Genomic DNA, 17,175 nt, shown 5'->3' with positions numbered 1-17,175 from the left:
AACCCGTTCTGATTCTGTCCTGTGGGTCCAACTGAACAAGAAGACAGAAAGGGAGAGAAGGAGGGAGAGAGGGAGGGAATGAGGGAGGGAGGGAGGGAGGAAGAGAGAGAGAGAGAGAAGAAAGAGGAGAGAGAGAGAATGCCTGTGTGAGGGCACCTCATTCCAAGCAGGAGAGAGGGCTGGCTGCCTCATGCACCTCAGTCCTCGAAATGCCTTACACTCTCTCTTTCTAGAACATTCCAAACGACAGTGAACCCGGGATGAGACTGAATCTCTCTTGACGGCTGTCAATTCTTCAAGGTCCCTCAACTTCAGCCCCTGATCTTGGGACTGCCAGGGCCCCCCAACAGGGTTTGAGGCGCGAGCCGAGCAGAGCCCGTCTCGCGTGCCGGTTATCTCGTCCGCTCAGGTGGAGGGAGTGTGCGCACGCGCGTGTGAGAGCTCGCGATCGCTGTGACGAAAACGTCCTCTCGCTTCAAACCTTTTCAGGCAGATGAGTTGAACCTGGACCCTGCAGTGCGAGTTAATTTACAAATCAAGCTTCCTACGGCTATAAAGTTATTTTTTATCTAAAACAATATTTTAACGTCTGCTTCTACATTTTGTGACTAGTTCACCTCATTCCAAAACCCCTCCTCCCTGATCACAGGCACACGCACACACACACACACACAGAGACACACATGCAGGCACACGTATGCACACGTGCATATACCTGCCTGCTTCTGTGAGCATTTATTTCTACTACAGCTCAGTCCAAAAAGCAATGGCGAGAGCTTAAATATCTACGATAGTACAGAATATGCACAAAAATATAAGGAAATTGGCAAAGGGAAAATAAACCAAAGGAACAAAATGACTCATGTCTGAGGTTGGCCCACAAGAATTCAGGCCGTGAGCTGAGATGCAAGAAGACAGCCACAGATTTGGCTCTGAGAAGACCAAGGCCGGGAAGCTGACACTTCATCAGGAGGAGCCTCTGATGACACGGAGAACGTTTCCACATCTTCTTAATATGAAAAGAGCCTATCAATCACACACAGTAAACGAGTGAGTGGAACGGTGAATGTCGCAGGCGACTACTCCAAGCTGCCCCCGAGAGTCTGAGGACCACGAGAATGATCGGAACAGTAGTACCACCCTGGCTCGTTAAGGTGACTCTAGGGGGAGGTTTGTTTGTTTTTAATGCTTTTCACTGTGTGGCAAAAAGGAGGACAAGAGAAATGGCGATTGGAAGTGTTGATGGTGACTGATTGGTGACGGCAGAGAACAGAGCCACCCCCTTCAAAACGTACAGTTTAAACACCCAGCTGGGTGTGCTAGAAGGAGCAACCTTGACCCAGCCGTTTATTCATTCCGGTCCCCTCTGTGCCCACGTGGCCAGTGCGCTGTGGTAAAACAACCCTAACAACCCCCTCTAATTAAACAAGAGAGACGAAGCCGTCCCTTACCGAGGTCCCACGGAAAACATACACCTCTCCTGATAATTCCACCTGAGATTTCCAGGGCCATATTAACTCTCCAAACAAGACAGACAATGCCCGTAACAAACACTGCGGGGAAGAAGAATAAAGAAGAGGTAATAAGGAAAGATGGCAGTTTCTCATTAAGCTCTCCCAATGAGCGACTCAGCTTCTCTACTTACAGCATTTGGTGTTAAACACCAACAAGAAAACAAATGCTCAGTTCGGCCACAAACAGAGTCGGCAGGCACCTGAGCCGAGAACAGAACAGGATCTACACTTCAATCATAATAAGCTGTTGGTGCAGCCAGGTAAGAAGCGAATGAGAGGTGAAAACTGCTGGCAAATGACAGAGAAACGCCCTCGGTTAGTCACAGATAACCCCAACCACAGAGTCAGCTCCGTCAGAACTTCAAGTCTGCCACACCCAAAAGGAACTGGTATTCTGATCAGTTCGGTTCTTTGGTAAAAAGCGTTTGTTTTCAACAGTTTGTCAAAGGCACAAGACTGAGTCAAGTCGCCATCCTGCAGACAGTTGTCACACTCGGCGGCCACACGGCGCTGAGAATCAGTCTCCCTGGCAGCCTGGAATCAAATTAGGCCACCCCACTGCCTTCCCTGCGTATGGTTTTTTCCTGTCATAGAACTCATCTTGATTCCTACTTGTATATTTATTTGCTTGTCCATTTGTTTATCATTTCCTGACACAGATTACAAGCTGCATGAGGGAAGGGTCCACTTTCTCTTATTCACCGATGTCACCTCAGCACTAGGTCACTGCCTGGCCAATACCAGGTGCTCAATAAACATGTTTTGCATTGTTTCTCATTCAGTATCTATTGAATGAATGAGTCAATTCACGTAATTAAATAATGATGCATGTAATTAGCATAATCATTAATCATGAAATCCTATTATAACACCCTATTATAACAGCAAACGCTTGCCAAAATGAGGGAAAAAAATGTATGGAGGAGCATGAAAATTTCTACACAATATTCAAAGACCCTTTGGGAAGCAACTGAGAACACAGATGGCCCTTGGACCTTGGCTTAGATCAACGTTCATCTCTTTACAGGAAGACCTGGCTTCTCGTTAGCTATTGGATGTCAGTCTGGCTCTCCTAAGCGGCAATGTGCTAAAGCCCTGTTGCAATGATGTGGTTGGTCAGCTCAAAGAAGATGGTCCCCCGGCAACTCACGCATCCTCGTTGCCAGAGGAGCAGTAGCGATGTAGCCGCCTTCACGCCTAAGAAGCCGTGCTCACAGCACAAGCCACGCCAACTTGACAGGATGTCTGGCCGGGTTTCTTTCAAGGCATCTGGAAGTTTCCTGGACCAGAGCCAAAGATCATCACGACATGCTGGGGGCTGCAGCCCAAGAATGGTTCTTTTGCTAACAGCCATACTCTTGAATGCCATAGACACGAGACGATCATGGGCTTGTGAGCCTTAGGCCATCCCCCATCTGCACCAGGCAAAACCCACACACCGCAGAGATTCCATGGGCAACATCAGAGCTAACGGTTGGCACGTACACAGAATCCACTGTCTTAGTCATACATGGCCCTAACACACAAGCGTGCTGAACTTCTCAGCTTTATTTAGTGATATTATTAAAAATAAAAAACTTAAAGGACATTAACGATTTCCATTTTGATAAATGAAAGCTAGTATTCATGAATACTCATAAATTAATAAAGCAGAGAAGTCGTTTTTAAATCATATTTTCCATTTCCACCTGGAATATATTTAAAAATCTATTTTAATAAATGTAGAACTTGAGCCAAAAGTGAAATTGTACTGTTAAATCTCTTTAAATATTTAGATATTGTTTTAAAAGGTTAAGAGTTTAATGTATCATTTTGCATAAACTATGATGATAAAGTCACTAAAACTTTCTGATGTTCTCCACAACATAACAATGCAAGTTGTTTTGAATTTACCCAGAAGGTATTTGGAAGTTAAATTCAAAAGGTAAACTAAATAAATACATATTCATTCCGGAAAAGGTGAATTAATAAAGTAAGGTTTCCATACTCCAGTCAGTACCTGAAGATACACCCGTGCGGAGTGAGGCACGCACTGCAGGGGGGTTCATACGATGGCCTCCTCCAGCTTGTGAGCGGTCTCCCCGCCTCCTACAAAGATGAGCTGGGATTCTATGCAACGCATGAGCTACTGAGCCCCAGACAAGGGCCCGCGAGGCCGTCTTTGGACTCGTGGCAGAATGTCCCTCTCTGGATGCTGGAGAGGTGCAGCTTTGTGCACCGTGCACCCTAAACTGTACTGTTCCAATGGATATCTGGACAATGGACAATGGACAATGGTTCTGACTTTTACATTTTATTTATTTCCCATGAAAGCCCGAATTTTTTAAAACACTGAGTGCATGCAACACAAGGTATTCAGAAACAAAAACCATGCGTGCGCTCAGGAGGAGAGCTTGATGAGAAGAAGTCAACAGCTATTTTAAAGGGGTCTTATTAAAAGCAACAAAAAAAGCCCTTAAGTTGTGTCTGATAACCTATATAACTATTAAAGTGACCGTGTCCCTTTTAATAGGTCTTGGTGTTGCTTTAGCAAACACAAGTATCAATTTGTAGTTTCCATAAAAACGTTTCCTTTGAATAGTAAATGTATTTCCAAGTGACTGGAATTTTCCCTATGAAAGATTTTCCAGGATGGAAATACCCTCATCATGTGACAAAAGGTGGCATTATCATCAGTTGGAGATTAGACGTCTTGTGTTAAGTAGATGTGATCAAGTGAAACCATTATGACTGAGAATGAGAGAAAATCCTCAATTGTCTCCTTTTGTCCAAAGAGACCTTAACAAACTCTGGCCCCATGACAGAGGGTGAGGAGGGAGGGTAAAGTCTGAAGCTCACAGCTAGGAGCTTTTGAAGGCCCCAGCAGATCGGCAAACCGCCGGGAGAGTTGTCAGTACATCCGCTCCAGACCCTCGAGACCCCCAGAGACATAGTCAGATCAACACAGTAAAATTTCCACGCTGATCTGATCAGTGATTCTGGCACTTGGGAACATGATGGTTTTGCCTTCTCAAGTTTCATCATGCTCGTGTGTCAACACTTAGCAGCACACAGTTTTTAAAAGGGGTCAGGAGGCTCTGATATGGGTCACGCTGCCAGCTCACTGTGGGGACGTGGGCCTCGGTTTCTTCATCCATAAAATGAGGTGATTAAACTGGACCAAAGACTCCCTATCTTCTGTGTCATCATACAGATGCCTTCTCTTAGGAAAGATTTAACTGCTAATAAAACAAGTAACCTGGTTTACCAGGTCAGAGCTAGTGCAACTCGACCATAGAAATAAGTATCTTCCATCAGCTGTTTAAAATATGGAAAACAGGTTAGTGTCTTCTAAGTCCTGGGGAACTTGGGGTCCGAGACGATTTTAATAGATCCATTCTGATCTTTTGGATGAAATTTGCAACTCTGTTTCCACGTTTCCTTCCATGCGGCAGAGACCAGCAAAACACAAGCGAAAGTACCAGGCTGCTTCCTGGAAGGCGACAAGCATAAAGTGTCGCCTAAGTGGCGCTCAGCTCCAAACCCAACCTAAAATGTAAATAGCAGTGACACTCTCTCCACCCAGCGCATCCTGGTCTGTGACAAGTTAGAATGTTTGTTCTGAGCACCAGACTAAGGCGGTCAGGGCAGGAATTCTCTCCACCTTTGGGTTCATGTAGGTGCAGCCTATATTCTAGGATGTCGCATGTTCTCGCAAAGCCGGGCCTAACACCACCCTCCGGGGCTTGACTCAGCAAAGCCCATGGCACCCTGCACAACTCCAGGGGGCGTCATGCAAGCCGTTTTCGGTGTGAGTGCCCCTTGGAGGCACACAGAAGCCCCGGGTTCAACTTCACAGGGCTACAATGGACCAGAAGAATCCTATGCAGCTTTTATACAGCAAATGTTGAATCTTGGAAGTATGAAAGCCAAAAAGAAATGTGTTGAGCTTGCCCTGAAGATCCAAAGCACGAGCAATAACAACACAGCAGTCTGGCCAATTGCCTGGTTCCCTAAATGCCAGAAATTGGAAATTGATAGCTGGACGGGCCACCGATCGTCTACAAGAGATCAAGCATCGCAAAGGCATCCAGCTGCTCCGAGAGAAGATGAGGAAGACAATGCTTCAAAACTCTAAGGTAAAATTACTTCCAGAAATCTAAACCAAGCCAAACCAGCAATCAGCTGGAAGCGGGGGATAAAGATATATTTTGCTCACAAGTTCTCAAAACATGCGCTTCCTTTGTACTCTCTCAGAGCTGGAGAATGTGCTCTCTCAATACAGAAGAGCTCTCCAAGGAAGAGTCCAGTAACAGAAAAAACAAACAGAAACGAGAGACTCGGAACACACGTAAGAAAGCCTTACACCATCAAGAATGGTTTCTACTTAAGGAGAAGGCATGGGGGCCTCCCCTTTCGGGCTGCTGACTTTCTCCCGACCCCGTTTTCAGCAAGGGCCCCGCATGGAGGCTCTAACACAGGAGAGCAGAGACGGAGGACTTCGCGGATGTCCTAAGGGCACAGCAGGCCCAGGGGAAAACCGCACTAGACCGGAACAGGAGGATGTGGACTCCTACGGGGACAGCTCCGAGGGAAAAGAAAAAAAGGGAGAAACGGAAGCATCGGCCTGATGTGTTTGACCTTTATCGGAAGTTTTCCAGAAATGGTGGAGAGTTAAAAAAGATCAAATAGAAAAAAAATGCTGAGTAACAGCAGAATAAGGTTGTACCAGTGAGGAACTGTCAACGGCTTTCTCTTTAGTTCATGTATACACGATGTTTACACAATGATAAAACCCCACATTGTGACATCATTATAGCAGATGGAGGATGGGAAGAGCATGTATGTAAATTGGGGTGGGAAGACAAAAAATAATGACTCAGATTGCTCAAGCAAGAAATGGCTTTTAGAAAAATTTTGTAACTAACAGGGACAGATGATGACTAGACTTATCGTGGTGATCGTTTTGCAATATATACAAACATCAAATCATTATGTTGTACACCTAATATAATGTATATCAATTACGCCTTGAACACATTTTTAAAGAAATTATAAATGTAAAAAAAGAGAGAAATGGCCTTTTAAAGATATTATTTAGAAAAGCCTAAATAGAGCTAAAAGCAAAGAATTACAATTGCTCTGAGAAACGGGACTGAGAAGTAGGGAGAGGAAGGGCAAGAGACTGCGGTATTTTTTATTAAAAGTCAGGTGGAATTAATGCTCTAAGAGAGAGAAAAAGACAAAGTATCTACGTGTAGAGAGAAAAAGTGATTGATATTCAAACATAGTATTTCCACATATTCTGTAATTACAGCTTTAATTTTTTTCTTTGACTCGAGTGGTACTCAACACTTGAGAATTTTAATAAGCTTCTAGGAATTAGAAAAACAAACACACAGAGAAATACAGTACCTTCAAATTGTACCAGGTACCATGAAAGATACAACTGAAATTAACAGGCAAGACCTAGGGCGGGTGGTGAGGACGACCCACTGAGGTGACCATGAGACTAATGACAGCAAAGGGGCTGTGGAAAAGCTGATGGGGACAGGCAGAGCCTGGGAGGTGGAAGGAGCGGCCCCAGGAGCTGGGAAGAGCTGCAAACAGTCTTTGCAGCTGAGCCAGGAGAGGAGCTGAATGACCTGGGCACTGCTGGCATCCTCCTGTGCTCCCTTCAAAACTTTTACTTGGAAAAAAATTAACTTCTTCCCCAAAGGCAGATAAGATGAGATAACCAGCTATGTGAGAGGCAGCTGATGTTTTCATTGAGAAGTAAATTACCTTTGTCCTCTAGAAGGCAAAAGGGATAAGCCATGTGACATCGCACTCTGAGTACGTGGCATCTCCCCTTGCAGTAGATTCTAGTTGATGAGGACAAGACACACAGAGCTCTGCCACATGCTGTCATCTTGGGGCAAGTGACTTAAATGCCCTGAGCCTCGACATCCCCCTCTGCAAAATGGGACAAGGATACCTTGCTGGGTGGTGTGAGAATTAAGTAAGAGAACTATCTCAAGAGCCCAGCAAAGTAGGAGCCCAGTCAATAAATGGCCACTGTTAACATCAGTCATCACTACAGGTATTACCAAGGGAAATCACACAAGGCCCCAGAGAGTGTGCCCCAAAATTTGCCAAAAGAAAACCAGCTCGTTATACGGTAACCGCATCGTTTATCTAGAAACCCAGAAGGCCTACGTGGCCATAACTTGAGTGAGCATGCGGTGTCATCTGAGTTTATTTTTCCAATGAAAGGTTCGGTCAGTGTCAGGCAGAGATGGGAGGCCAGCTGCCCCATGGGTGGCTCCAGCTCTTGCTCCCAGTTCTAAGATTCCATCTGAAGCATCCAAGTGGCCACACCTTGCCCTGCGTGATGTCGCTTAGGTAATGCTGCCTTCATCCCCAAGACAAAAATATTTCCTTTCCAAATAAACTAAAATGAGTGGAGAACAAAGCATTGTAGAAAATCTTTCTGAAGAGTCTTTGAAAATACTTGAGTTTGATGCCTCTCAAAGCATGTCTGTAAAGGTGTGTGGACACTTAACATAAATAAAGCCAAGAAAACAATGTCGCTTCCCCGCAATCATTTGATTTCCTTCCGTCCTCCCCCAACCTCTTCTATCTCAGTAGATCATTTTCCTCCGTCAGAGAGAAACGCGCCGCCATTGGCACCTGATTCCGCTACAGGTGCGCCCACCTTTCCCCTTTGTCCTCCAGCATCAGAAGAGCTTCTAAAGCCAGCCCTTTCAGCCTTCCCCAGAGGCCCCTGCTGTCCCGTCTCCCTCTCCCATGGCATTGCCTCCATCCCCACAAATGCCACCGTCCTTCAAAGTGCCCACCCAGCTGTCTCCAGGTACCCGAGGAGAAGGTGGAAAATGGCCTAGGCAAGGGGTGGTTAGGATGCGACAGAAAGAATGCCACAGAAACCCAGCTAAAAGGCAGCCACCGACATTCAAAATAAGGTATCTCAGCAGACACAAAAGCCAGACATGAGAGAGAACTTGGATTTCCTAAGCTCCTTGAACTCCATTTGCCAAGTCAGGAACAGGCGGGAGGACCGAATCGCAGCGCGGCCGAGAGGACGGGGGAGGGGCCACTGCCCTCCACACAGACCGAGCTGTGAAGCTGTTTGGAGGAGGTGGTGATGAGGAGGAAGGACCAGAGGCGCCTCCCCTACTGGTGAGGCCGGGGAGGCCACGCCCCCACCCACGCTGCTCTGGTGACGGCCAGGAAGCAGCACGTGCCAGGTGAATGCTGGTTGTTGGCTTCAGGTGCCACCTCACTCGGCTTCTCCCGAACACCTCTCTCTGGGACGTGCCAGGCCCTAACTCCCTACAATGGTACTCGTTGTGGTCACCCACCTAGTTAATGCCAGTGTCTCAACACTCTCCCCTTGTTCCCTTCTTCTACTGCACCCCCGACGCCCCCAAATCTGTACCCCCACCCGGCTTGTCCCGGGAGCGCCAGCCCATTATCTACCCTGCAGGGACTCGCTGGGTAACTTCACTTGATAGCTGGTCACCCTCCTCTCCCACTGCCCCAACCTGCTGCAGCTTCAGTGACCCTCATAATTGTTAATATAAACCACTCATCATTCACGCGCCTCTGCTGCTTCTTCCACCCCTGAAACCATTCGATCCTCCCGATTTTACCTCTGGAGTCTCCCCTGAGCCCACCTCCTCTTCCTCATCCCCACTGTCCTTCCTCACTGGGGTCTGGCCCCAGGCTCTTGCTCCCCCAGTTCATCCAGGGCACCCATGGAAGCCGGCAAGCAGGATTTGGCACAGTCGCCACACGAAGCACTAAGCTAAATGCCGGCGTCTCCCCTTGCTCACCCAGCTCCGACCACACTGACCTCCCTGCTGATCCACAAACACCCCGAGCCCACCCTCACCCCGGGGCCTTTGTACACACCTTTCCTCTGCCTGGAACATTCCCCCACAGAGGCAGCTGCTTGGGTCCGTCCCTGATTTGCTCTTCAGGTGTCTGTCTGCTCAAGGTCGCACATCTGAGAGGACAGCGGAGCCGTCCCCCGGCCGAGCAGCAGCTCCTTGTCACTCCCTGGCCCCTGTCCCCGCTTTAGTTTTCTCTATAACATCCAGATTCTTCTAGAATTTTGTATATTTATCATCCTTTTCCACCAATTCCACCACTAGAATATAAATTCCAAGAAAAAAAGGATATTATTTTTTGTCCGCTTTTAGATCTCTAGCTCCTAGAACAGTGCCAACAAGAAGTAGACACTCAATAAATAACTGTTAAGTTTTTGACCACTGGTCTTGAAAGGGACTAACATGATGGCACTTATATTAGGATAGTAGAGACTGCTTATTTGCTAGAGTCCCAATTTCTCGGCACCGTTCAACAGTGATCTCTTCATAAATTGCCCATTTCTCTTTCCAACCTCACCTCTGGTACTGGCCCGTCCTCCTGCCTCCCTCCCTCCGTCTCATTCTCTTGATATAAGTGAATATTTAGGAGTGTTACCATGTACCCTGTTCAAGCTTCCATGAACTAACCGAGCACCAAGCACATAACAGCTACTCAGTATGCAATAGTTCCCTTCCACCTTCTATATACTGATCGTCCAGGCTCCTCCCCAATCCCTAGACCCCCTCATTCAACACCAAGAAAATCCTGTTGGTTCTTCTTGGCCCATGCAGGACAATTTAGCACTCACGGCCTAGCCTTGCATTAGAATGATTTGCTTACTAATCTGTTTTTTTCACCAGCGATCAGAATGTCTTAGTCATCACTGTGTTCCCAGCAGCTAGTAACAGTGACATACTTCATTTATTTGTACTCATTTGGATCAATCAAGGAGCTTTAAAACATTCACGCACAATAGGAGGAAAAGAAAAAACAGTAGCAAAAAGAAGCTGAGGTGAAGTTATTACCCAAAGAGCATAACCATAAAATTGTGCAGAATCACTAAGGATGAGCTTTGTCATTATTACATTAGTGAGGAAACCCTGCTGGGATTCTAGGATGAGTGTCAATCTGGTAAAAACGGCCCCATTTCTCAAGTCCTCGACCAGCAGCTCCTGGATCTAAGGTACAGAGGTCTGAGAGAAGAGCCTGACATGGGACCTCGTGAAAGAGCCACTGTGTCCAAAGATAAGCACAGGGGCCACCGCTCCAGAAACGCCTGCTGCATGCCAGACACAAAACATGTCCATAACCGCTTTCAATGAACTGAAACCTCTCTCCAGGGAAAGACCATTCATTCTTAAACTAGCCCCACCCTGGCCAGGCGAGGGGAGTACCCTCTCTGCTCCAGCTCACTTCACTAAACCTTTAGAGCGTCTACTACGTTTCTGAACCCATGCTGGTTGCAGGCATCCAAGAGCCATCATTTATGCTCCCTGCTCCCCAGAACGTGCCCTCAGAGTGAAGCAGGTAAGCCTCCATGCCGACAGCATCGCATGCCCATTCCCATTTATTCCTGGGGTCGTCCCACGTGGAAAGCCCTCACTGTTAACCCTACTTTACAATTACACCTCTCTTCAAGCCTGTACAACAGACTGCACAGAGCTTTCATCAATTATTCCAAATCCCCCGATCTCCACGATTCCTAAACTATAGAGCCCTAGAGACTGTGACCTACAATTTACGACCGTGGTGTATTGTTTTAATCAATTCACTGAATCAGCCATGTGTCCTAAGTCAGAGAGTAAGTTTCCAAAGACAAGCTTTATGACCCAGCCCCGCAACTATGGTCTAGGACTGCGCTACCACTACAGTAGCCACTAGCCGCATGTGGCTATTGAAACTTAAGTTTAAATGAAATAAAATTAAAAATGAAGCTCCTGAGTCACACTAGCCACAGTGCATATGCTCAATAGCCACAGGAGGCTACAGGCTACCATACTAGACACTACAAATGTAAAATATTTCCATCACCGCAAATATTCTATTAAACAGAACAGGCCAGAGTGTCAAAGTTACCATTGATAATTCAATTAATTTCTATGAGCCTTAGATTCTTCTTGTGTAAAAAGGGAACAGTCCTGCCTCACCGGGCTGCTATAAGAGTGAAGTGAGGTGCTAAATGTGGACATTCTTAGTAGTTTTAGTAATTATAGTTTGACAAGGTAGACCTGTAAACACAGCTATACAGTTACATATACAGGTGTAGTCTGATGAGAGTCTAGCATTGGTCAATAGTGGCAGCTGTCAGAGGGAGTTGCCAGCAATTAGAACAAAGAAATTCTATCTCAGGCTGCGTGACTAGGAGGATGCTGTCCGAGAGGAGGGGCTCGAGTGCACGCCGGCCAGGGCGTCTCAGGAATGCTGCATTCGAGGAGGAGCACAGATGAACTGAGGCTGTCCAGAAGGGTCCGGAAAACAGCGAGCGGAAGGAGCCCAGGATCTGTCAGCTGGGAAGAAGACGACTCAGCAGGCACGGAGAACAGGAGAAATCTCGGCACAGACAAAGGACTGTGCTGGGGAGGGGCCCCCATCTTGGGCAGCTGCAGAGATAACCGAGAGGTGGGTTTAACTCCGCGTAAGGAAAATAGTTGCTACTCGGAGTTGTCTAACAGTGGGAAATGCTGCCTTATGGAGAAGAGACCTCGGGCTCCCAGAAAGCACTCAAACTGGAGTGTGTATGAAGTCACCTAAGGAGCTAGTGGAAATTCGGGTGTTTGTCCAGGCCCCACGTTCAGGGATTCCGGTCCAGTAGGTGTGCTGTGGAGCCCATAACTTGCATCCCTAACAGGGGCCCGGTGATGCCTTTGATGGTTGGCGAGACCTCTCTCCAACCAGAAGAACCGCCAGAGACGGAATAGATAGACGTGCTCTTGACACCAGCTAGGAGCTGGACCCTGCAACCTTCCAAACCAGCTCTAGAGGACATCGCTCCGAAGACTCCTGGTGGGTCCTGGGCATTCCAGACTGCACCCACGGCCAGCCTGGGACACCCCCAAAGCCAGAGCCCCCAAGGTCTCCTGCCCTTGTGCGGTCACCTCAGGCAAATCACGTTCTTGAAGTTTTACTGTTTACACAAACAGAGGGGAACGTGGCCATGCAACGCCAGATGCTCCGGGGAAAAAGGCTTATGAGTAGACTTTCCTGCATGCCACGGTCTCCAGCTGGGGGTTCAATGCTAAATCGCATCTGTGTGTATTCGAGGCTGCAGAGGCAGCATACCCCAAGATGGGGCTGCACCGGAAGACATCCAATTTCAGTACTATGTTTTCAGGGGCATTTTGCTTCATCCCTTGCCTATCCAAGGCAACCGTCATGTGGCCATGCAAAACATGAGTCAGAGCCTGCCGCTCCTCTCACTGAAAACAGACACTTCACACAAAGACTTCTGCCTAAATTTTTTTCAATAACTTTATTCATTATGGCCAACCGTGAAAAGAACCCAAATGAACATCCACTAGCAAATGGATATTGTGGCATATCCCCAAAGTGGCGTGCTGGCCGATAACAAAGAGGAACAAGTAACTGATATACACGATAGGCGTGAATCTCAAAACTTTATGCTGAGTAAACAAAGCCAGACACAAAAGATATCATAATACATGGTATCGCTTACATGAAACTTTAGAGACGACAAATCAAATAAATAGTCAGAAAGCAGATCAATCCCCAGAGGTGGGTACTGACTGGAACGAGACTCAAAGAAATCTTTTGGAGTGACGGAATGCTCTAGATCTTGGGTGCCATTGTGATTGCATAGGTGTATACATTTCACTGTACACTTAAAGTGCGTGCATTTGACGGTATACTGCAAAAGCTAATTCTTTGAAAACAAAACCAAATGGGCGCTTTCCGTTTCATGGGGTTCATTCTATTTCATGTTGTATTTACAACAGTTGTCATTGGTTACCTCTAGCTGGATAAGCGTGGGAAGGAGATCTTCAAACTGTTCACCCTCTTATACTTTTAAACCTTTTAACTACGAAGTGGTATTAACTATTTTTTAAATAAGTAAAATTTCAAATTAAGAGAAAGAATTTTAAAAACATGTCCCTCATTGGTAAAATGAAGAAGACACAGCCCTAAGATTATTGAACTGTGGCCCAATGTACTTCAGGTTATGGAAACCCTGCTTCTTAAGGCAGGTTCTATATATGGTCTGTATTTATCAAGCTCCTCTCAGCTCTTGGTACCAGTCTTTTTTTTTTTTTTTTTAGCAATATTAAGTATTTTTCATAAAATATATATAATGGGTAAGAATGCATACGTGCACAGTTTTTAAAGAATTTCAAGTTGAACACCATGGAACAGCCACCCAGTCAGAAAACAGAAAACTACTTATACCCCAGAACCTTCCATGTGCCCCTCCATGCTCACAGCTTCTCACTCCTGCAAGACACAAGCGTGTTCTTGATTTCAGGGATGAGAATGTTTCTCTTATCTGTGTGTGTATCCCTAACCAATACTGTTTAGTTTTGCAGATTTTAAAACTTTTTAAAAACTGAATCATTCCACACATATTATTGTGTGTTTTTGCCCAAAATTACACTTGTAAAATTCATCCATGTTGTTGCCTACAGCTATAGTTAACTTTCATTGTTATATAGCACTTTACGGAAGGAATAAATGTACCACAATTTATTTATCCATTAAAATAGTCGTGGACATTTTTACAATGCATTTTTTTGTTCCCATCTGCTGGAGGAAAAAACAAGTCCAAATACACAGTATGACATTCACGGCAACCACTGCCCCCAAATGCATCTTCAGAAACACCTAGCCTATCTCATCTCCACTGCTTTTCTCTACCAACCCACGTGCCATTACGTCAGTTTAGTATATTGGTCAAAATATTAAGCACAATTCCTTAGGGGCTGGAGGGCTGTTAAACATAATCTAGATCTACACAAATCATTCCTGTCCTTCAAGGTCTGGTCCAAGAATGATCTCCTTATGAAGACCCCCACAATCTCTTCCATCTAAAGTGGCACCACTACCCCAAAAACCACATCAAAATGAGCCCTCCTGTCTCTGACTCCTCTACCACACTAGCTTCATGCAGCCTTGAGTTATACTCATTTGTTATGGCCGTGTCTCATTGTTGGTCCCTGTAGTACGCAGTACTAAAATCTTGCAGATAACGGGCAGGTAATAAACGTTGGAACTTTTGAACTCAGACTCTAAAACCTGAAAGCTACTGCTGGTGGCAGGTACTAAATCACTCAAAAAATATATGTTTAAAAAGTTAATTTCAAAAAAATATGAAATAATACCAATTAAAGTGAACACATCATCACTATTGCTTTAGACAAGATTTCGGTTCCTCATATTTCTGACATTGATCCTTTTGTTTGTCTCATAAAAAACACAGAGAGTTTTATAGTTCCTGGGACACAGAATGTTAGAGGATCACATAATTTAAGATCACTTTATAAGAAGTACATTATTTAAAGAAAATAATGTCCTCAAAACATATTTTAACCTGGGAAACAACAAAGGGAGAAAAAGTCCAACATTTTAATGATATTAATAAATGGATCAGAAATTCCAATTAACGAATATTTCAGAATCTAAAAAAACAATACTATTATCTTTCTGTCAGAAAATACATACATGGAATGCAGACACAGCAAATGGGAGAAGAAATGAAATGGATAAGCAGAAAGCTATAACTAGATTCAAGGCCTCATCACTGTTTGCCTCTCCATAAGACTCATTTAAAAAAAAAATGGATGGAAGACGTCAGTCCTGAATAATATCAAATATGCCTTCAATTATTTTATGCAAAAATCATTCTTTTCAACAGACGTCATTAAGAATACATCATAGAAAAATGTTTGCAACTCATATCACAGAAATTAGGCTAAGGTTTTTAATATAAAAAGAGTTCCTACAAGTCAATAGGAAAAAGCCCAATGGCTCAACTAGATATTTGGATAAGTTATATATAAACAGATAAGGCAAAGAAAAGGTAATTATAATGGCTCTTGAACATAGGAAAACATGCTCAATCCCAGAAAAATACAAATTAAAACCATAGTAGGATACCCTTTCACCTACCAGATTTGTGAGATCAAAATTTTGATAAAATGCTGTTGGCAAGGGTATAAACAGGCAGTCACACACATTTGCTGGTTGAAGTATAAATTGGTAGAACTCCAAGGAAGTGCAATAATTTAGTGATATCCATCAAAGTTACAAGTGCATACCCTCTCTGACACCATATTTCCACTTCTGGGAATTCATCCTACAGAATTTGCATATATGCAAAAAATGCATGTACAAAGCCATTCCCTATACCACTGAAACAGCAAAAGTTTGGAATCCTTAGTCCGTCACCAGGACTAAGGTTTAATAATTTGTGTCATCCTTACAATGGAATTCTATGTAGCTGAAAAAGAACATGGACATGATCTCCAAGGTACTCTAAGAAGAGGAATAAACCAGATAGTATTCTACAATTTGCATAGAATGTTGTATATTTGGTGAAATATGCACTATTTGGAAAGATAAAAGGAACTGGTAACAGTAATCAATAAAATTTTAAATTAGGTGGAGAATTTAAAAAATATGTTCCTCATTGGTAAAATGACTGAGATGCAGCCCTAAGAACTATTGCCCATTCTAGCATAATACAATCTACCCTCCGTATCTGAGTGCTTATATGACTTCAGACAGAGAAATTTGGAATAAACTCTAGAAACGCACATAGCTAAGAGACCCCAAGTAAAGTTGATTCACATTGAGGGGCCCTGATAAGATACAGCCAGTTTTTAGAGAAAACCAGGAGGACTAGCAAAGAGCTGTTAAAAAAAAAAAAAAAATCTTTGAATTGCTCAAATTAACCTAGAAAATGGCTGGCTGTGTGTATGTCTTGTGCACTTATTTATTTCCTAACTTTAAGGTTAAGAAATCTATGTCCTATAACAAGGTATCTGATGCCTAAGATCTGCGTGATCTGGTGCGTGTGGGTCATGCTTGTTATGAGGACATAACAAACAAAGGCTTTTCTCCGCCCTCGATCAGACCGGTAACAGATGACAGGGCACGTTCTTCAACAAAGGAGCCAGACACTTCCCCTGCCCTTACCGGTGAAGGGCTCTATTTGGAGAGACAAACCTGTTGATCAGGGGCTTGCCAGAGAACATTCCTATTTATTCTCTCTGTAGCTCACCTAAAAATATGGCTGTTTTGCACACTGTGCACACCTGGGGGGAGGCGGGGTGATGTATATAATCCACCTGTTTGCCTCCTGCTTTCTCATCATGGAGTAAAGATAGTAAACCCAACCCTCGAGGGAACGGAAAAACAAATCATTCAGGGCCCATCTCAGGTGGCTGATGAAGGCGGCGCAGTCTTGAGCGTGTACCTAAGCTGGTCCAGATATGCCTGCTGGGGGCGGGGCGGGGGGCACAAAAACGAACACAAGTTCAAGCACGATTGCTTGGACATGCTTTGGGGGAGCAAGTCAAGACCTGCGAGTTTTAGAAAGCAAAGAGCCAAAGTTTCTGACCCACTGGGCACACCTGTAAGTACAGGTGCAGGCAGGTCAGCCGACCACCGTGCCTGCGAGGCCGGATACACACACGCGGGATGACAACTGTTTACGGGGAAGTGAGTCTGGAGCAAAGTTGGAGTGGGTGTCTACCTGTTCGAGAAAGGTGGCCGAGAAAGTAGGGCAGGGCTGACACTTCTTCCTCCGCAGTGTCCAGCGCACACCCCTCCACCCCGGGCGCCCCAAGGTCACCTGCCC

Source organism: Pteropus alecto, unplaced genomic scaffold (genome assembly GCF_000325575.1).
Source record: "Pteropus alecto unplaced genomic scaffold, ASM32557v1 scaffold152, whole genome shotgun sequence".
Classification (NCBI taxonomy): domain Eukaryota; kingdom Metazoa; phylum Chordata; class Mammalia; order Chiroptera; family Pteropodidae; genus Pteropus; species Pteropus alecto.
Note: the sequence above shows the minus strand (reverse complement) of the source record.